The following is a 6,060-nucleotide window of genomic DNA, read 5'->3' as shown; positions in this document are numbered from 1 at the left end:
CAGTCCAGCATCATTGGCAATTGCAGCTCCAACACATTTGGATGCTGCCACATTAGAGAAAGTTGGTGTACTCTATCACTACAAAGCCTTGGGCCTAATCACAGCCCCCTTAAAAAAAAGCAGAATTCTTATTTGTTAGATCTCTATCTTGTATTTCCTTCAGGAGTTCAAGGCAGCGTATCTAGCATTCTTTCCTCTCAGATTATCTGCGTAAAACCTGATGGGTAGGTCAAGATGAATCATTGGCCCAAAGTCAGACAAAGGATTTCCACAGGGTGGATTTAAAGATGGGTGTCATTAATCCCAATATAACATTTAATCACTACATCATACTGGCACTCTTCTTTCCCAATACCAATGATAGAATACAGTGTTATTTTGTACTCTATTGCAAACTGTTAACATTAAAATTCAATCCGTGTAGAAGCAGAACCAACACAGGGGTGCCTGAATGGGACCCACACCTGGGCCACACAAATGAATCAAGGGGCTGCTGTTAGCAACAAGGCAGAGGATTGTCCAGGCGAGTCAGCTGACTGAATCAATTTGTAATATGTTTTCCTTTAACTCTGTCCTTCACTATGTCTTTTTAAAATAATATAGAAAATCGTATTTAAATCTATTTTGTTTTCAGTTGAAAAGTACATTGGCGTTTCCCTAAAGTTCATATATATTTGTGAATCTGAACACTGGAATCACATCTATCAGAATTCACAATGCTTAGATACCCTCAGCAATTTAATTTGTGGGGTGAGAGATTCCGTACTGTTCTCTCTTCCTATTTTTCCAACAAGAATACCCCTGTGAAGTAAGTTGGACTGAGAGAAAGTCAGTGGTCCAAAGTCACCCTTTAAGCTTCCATGGCTGAGGGTTGTGTTTTAAACCTAGGTCTCCAGCTCCTACTTCAATATCTTAACCACTATTCCCTATTGGCCATGAACTGCCTGTGTTTTTTCCATAACTACAGAAGACTAACCAAACTAAGTACTGTTTATTAGTGATTCGGCAGATTTCATCAGGCAGCCATGTTCACCTTTGATAATGTTTAAAAGATGCTACATCCGTGGCTGTATTTCTTCCAAGGTTTTAGGAAGAAAGTCATTCCCATCGCTGCTACCTTGCCCTCTTTGGCAGATTTGCAGCCATTATTAAAATTAAGCCAAGCACCTTCAGAAAGTAAAGTATGTGCTCCACCCCTGAATTCTAAATCCTTTTCTGATTGTCCTTTTTTAAGCTAGTCAAATACATTTATCAACTATCGTCACTTAACCACCGCTAACGTTCTTTTGCTTGCCTTTTCGGAAAAGCAGTTATTTCTAATGGAGATTTGGTGCACCCTAGTGGTTATATTGCATTGTATAATATACATTGCAAGTATATTATTGCCTGAGCCCAGAAAATTATCAGCCGTCTCTTTTCCAAGCATTCGTGGGGCAATCACAGGCGGTTTCTCTTAAATTTGGTGGATAACAGGATGGTATTTTATTCACATATTCCTCCAGTATCACAGTTGTCTGGATCCAGATTTAGTCACTGTTAAAGATGCCCTCTGAAAAGAATGGGAGTTAATATTGACCATTTCGTTCATTTGATTTCAATGAAGCCAATCTAAGTATGATTAAAGCAGGAATAAATTTATTAAATTTATATGATATATCCATGAAATTACACCACACTAAATCATCTAGTCCATATTTCTGAAGGAGTCTGTAAATCACTAAGTCACAATTTCTATTCAGTCTGTCTCTGGATCACATTTACTCACTAATTTCTCCCTCAAAAGTAGAGACAGACGTGATTTTTTTACTGTTGGCCATAGAAATGTATCTTCATGTTTTCACATGAATCTAAAGAGTACACATATCATCAACATCATGAATAACTTCCTATGAGGGCCATGCTCAGTGCTTTCCCCAGAAAATGATTGTGTTTAAAATTATAGTCACAAGTGAAATTTACAAGAAAAAAATGAGCAATAGACTCCAATCTCGCCTACACAAAGAGGATCACGCTCAGTCTGTAACTTGTAGAAATACTTCCATTTTCTTGAGAAAAAAAAATGTCAGGGAGGTTTTTTTAAAAGATGCCTTTTCTCAACCAACCATGATAGGAGAGCTCAAATTTGGGATTAGATTGATCTTCCTGGGCCAAAGGTGAAGCATTTCATTTCTATATAATGAAGAAGTAGAATTGTATTGTGGTGCAAGATATTTTCTTTTCTTTCTCTCTAAACCTCCCTAATACTGCAGGGCAGTAGTGGGTTTCAATTTTCTTCGCTACTGGTTCGCTATTGGGAGCGTGCAAGCGCATGTGCGTGCTTCGCAAGCGCGCGGGGCTTCTGTGCATGTGCAGAGCATTTTAGATGACATCCGAGCAGGTGGGCGGAGCCTCCCACCGCTACTGGTTTGCCCAAACCGGGGCAAACCGGTAGCAACCCACCACTGCTACAAGAAGGTGGGGTGGGTTTTTTTCAGATTTCTGAATATTCATCTGTGAGAATTTAAGTAAATTAATTCAACAATTATGGCATTCACTTAATGACCATGGTGACTTGCTTAATAATTGCTATGAAAAAAATTGTAAAATTGAATCAGTCACATGATTATCTGCTTAACGATCAACACAATTGATTACCGTAATTCTGGGCAGTTATGGTTGCAAGTTGAGGACTATCTATAATAATCGCTAAAGGGCTGCCAAGGAATAACCTATTGAATGCAAACAAATCCCACAAAGAAAAACATATAAATAAATAAACAGAGAGCCCATTGGATGTAGCGGTTAAAGCATCAGGCTAGAAACCAGGAGACCATGAGGTTTAATCCTACCCTGGGGACAAAGTCATCTGTGTGACCTTGGGCCACTCTCTTTCTCAGCCCTAGGAAGGACATAAGAGCAAATGACTTCTGAAAAACATTGCCATGAAAATGTCCAGACAATCAAAGGCATAATAAATAAGACTGACTCAAAGGACTATTTGGCATTGGTTAGGCCTATTGCAATCTGATGTAGTTTAGCCAAAGTTTTTTCCTTCCTTTCTGGCCCACATTGCAAATATCAAAAACAATCTCCTCTTTTTCTCTTAATTTGCTCATAAAACAGCAGTAGTACAAATCATTTTAGCAACTTGCTTAAAATAAGTGTCAGCCTCATACTTCCCTCATCTAGGAATCAAGAAAAGAATGGGCTTTTATCCAATAAATAGAACCCTGATATTGATTCCAACAGAAATAGATTTTCTTTTCAAATATCTATGTGTTTTTTAAAAAATCCAGATGAAGAGATCCATTGATCATGAGCCCAATATTACTGTGATAAGCAATACCTTTTATAATAGAACTACTATTTAACTGATAATTTGTCTAGAGTGCATGGTGACTAAAAGAGGAATTTTAAGATGATAATTTAAAACATAATCCAGTTGGATTAATTCTCCATCAAATAAAATAGCCTTGACATGTTTTGCTTCTTTCTTCCTCTTAAGTTATATAATTCAAAAACTCTAGTTTTGCCTCTCTTCTGTTAAGCAAATTCCAGGCCCTGTTCCAATTCACAATGCTGCTTTTAGAGATGTTTATTGCATATCCTGCCAACTACATCAAGAAAAATATGTCATCCATGTATGCTTACAGGTGCTCACTGTCCCCTTTATTGCCAAATCATTTCCTGCAAGGACTTGGGCACCATACTCTTCCCCTTGTTAGGTTTTTTTCATAATCTGCGGCAGGGTGAAATGCTTCCGGTTCAGATGGGATCGGGCGATCTGGTAGCGATGGCAGCAGGTAGTTCAGAGAACCAGTAGCAAAAACCCCTGGGCCCACCATCCATGCCCACCCAATTGCCTGGTTCCCACTTGCCCACTTGGCAGCTTGCTGCTTCTTTCGGGCTCGCTCGCTTTTCCTGCCTTGCTTAGGCTGCTGCAATCAATTGCATCAGCTAGCAACTCAATCTGCCTGCCTGCAATCAATCAATCCAATCGGTGAGCAACTCAATCTGCCTGCCTTGTGCCTTCAATTTGTTAAGTAATGGGTTTTTTTTCTTTTTGGGGAGCTTTAAAAAAATAGTTAATTGGGGGGGGGGTTTAGGAGTTTTATTTTATTTTTTTAGACATAGCAATTTAAAGTTAAGGAAGTTTTAAATTTAGCTGCTTTTATCTAAAAATATAAATAAAATAAAATAATAAAATAAAATATTTGTGCAGCTTTCTGAGATTTGGTGTTTCTGTAGTGTTTCACACTAACTACACAAACACACAAAATCTCACAAAGCTTTATGTGGCATTTTGTCTGGAAAACGTGTGAAAGTTGGTTTTTGAGGTTTTTGTGCCTCTGTGAGGTTCCTGCTTGTTGCAGGGGCCATTTTGGGTGAAGTGCAGATGCTTTTACATTGTGTGTGAGTCATGTTGTGTTGTGTGTGTGTGTAAAGTGTGAAAGTTGATTTTTGGTACCTCTTATTGTTTTGTGTACTTTGTTTATTATTTTTATTATTTATTATTATTGGCCATGCCCACCTGGTTACATGACCACCAAGCCACGCCCACCCGGTCACCTGACCACCAAGCCATGCCTGCCAATTAAGCCACACCCACAGAACCGGTAGGGAAATTTTTTAGATTTTACCCCTGATCTGCAGACAACTGGAAGATGGTAGATGCAGAGTCTAGCACTACAGTAAGTATGTTAATATGGGAACATTAATATGGGAATAAACATTCACATATTCAACGTGAAAAGTTTCCTTTGGGATATGTAAAAACAAAATAACTAAAGAGCAACAATAAAATTTACTGGCTTATGAAATGAAACTCTATACTTCTACACTATATTTACTCTCACTTACCTATAAACAATATCAAGCCCTCTACACTGGGCTGATCAGACACTAACTGAGGTAGAATCAGCTGTATCTCACCAGCCCTTTTTGGAAACCATCATCCTGGCCGTATCACCAGTGATTTTTCCACTCTGCCTTTGTGCCTGCATTGTATTACTTTCTAACATGGGATTTTATCCCATCCAATCCTCAGAAATTAAAACCTAACAGCTTTCTCAAGTCAGGCTTGCCTTCAGGTAGTGCATAGAATGCCTATGCTGTTGACTTGGTAACAATGCAAGTTACTGGTTCTTTCTGAGATAATTTTTTATTTCTTTCCAAGTCAAGTTTACAGCCAAGTAATTTCCTGGTTGTCTCCCTGCTTTTTCATGATCAACCAAATCAGCCCAAGAGGGCAACAGAGATGGGACTATTCCATTTAGATGGAATCTGTAAGTTGTGGTGTTTTTTGTAATGTTGTAAGATCATTATTGCTGTTTCTTATATGTTTATAGAGTTATTTTGAAGCTAAATCATTTATCCTTGAGAAGGTGTGAGTTCTCACTTGTTTATCTTTAGGAAACATGCACATGCTAAGAATTTCTAATAAGAAATGATATATTTTTTAAAAATCTAGGCTTCTCTATCCTTTATAAAGCAAACCCTCAATTACTTTAGCCTTAAAGCTAGAATTCCCCTTCCCCCATAGGATTATATAATTCTGCTAAGAAACATTGAAATCTCAGAGAGCTTTTTCATTTGGAGAAAATAATTGTACTAATTCATCAAATAGTTTGGGGAATATTTTATCTTCATCCAAGAGTTGTTTTTAACATAAGTCTTATTAGGCAAACTTATATCCTTCTACATATCACTCCGGTAGTTTAGGGTAGACTCCTCTTGAACTGTTGGACATTCAATCCAAGGTACTCATTATTAGACTTACAGGTAGCTATGTCATTCTAATAATGGGAAGTAGCTACACATATGAGCTAAAAGCCATGAGTTCCTTTTAGGCAATTCCTGTATAGACACACAATCATTAAGGCCCATCTTTAGAAGTTGTAGATTATTTGGACTTATAAATGAAGATCCATTTATTATAACATGTATAAATTTAACTTCACACCCACACACACACACACACACACACACACACACACACACACGATAGGTTGGAACTAGATATTTCACCAAGCTCTTTCTGGATGTTCTACATGAAGAATGTTCTATATGAAATAATAAATA

Source organism: Pantherophis guttatus, chromosome 1 (assembly GCF_059756535.1).
Source record: "Pantherophis guttatus breed Tessera chromosome 1, ASM5975653v1, whole genome shotgun sequence".
Classification (NCBI taxonomy): domain Eukaryota; kingdom Metazoa; phylum Chordata; class Lepidosauria; order Squamata; family Colubridae; genus Pantherophis; species Pantherophis guttatus.
The sequence above is the reverse complement of the archived record's forward strand: the minus strand, read 5'-3'. Positions refer to the sequence as shown.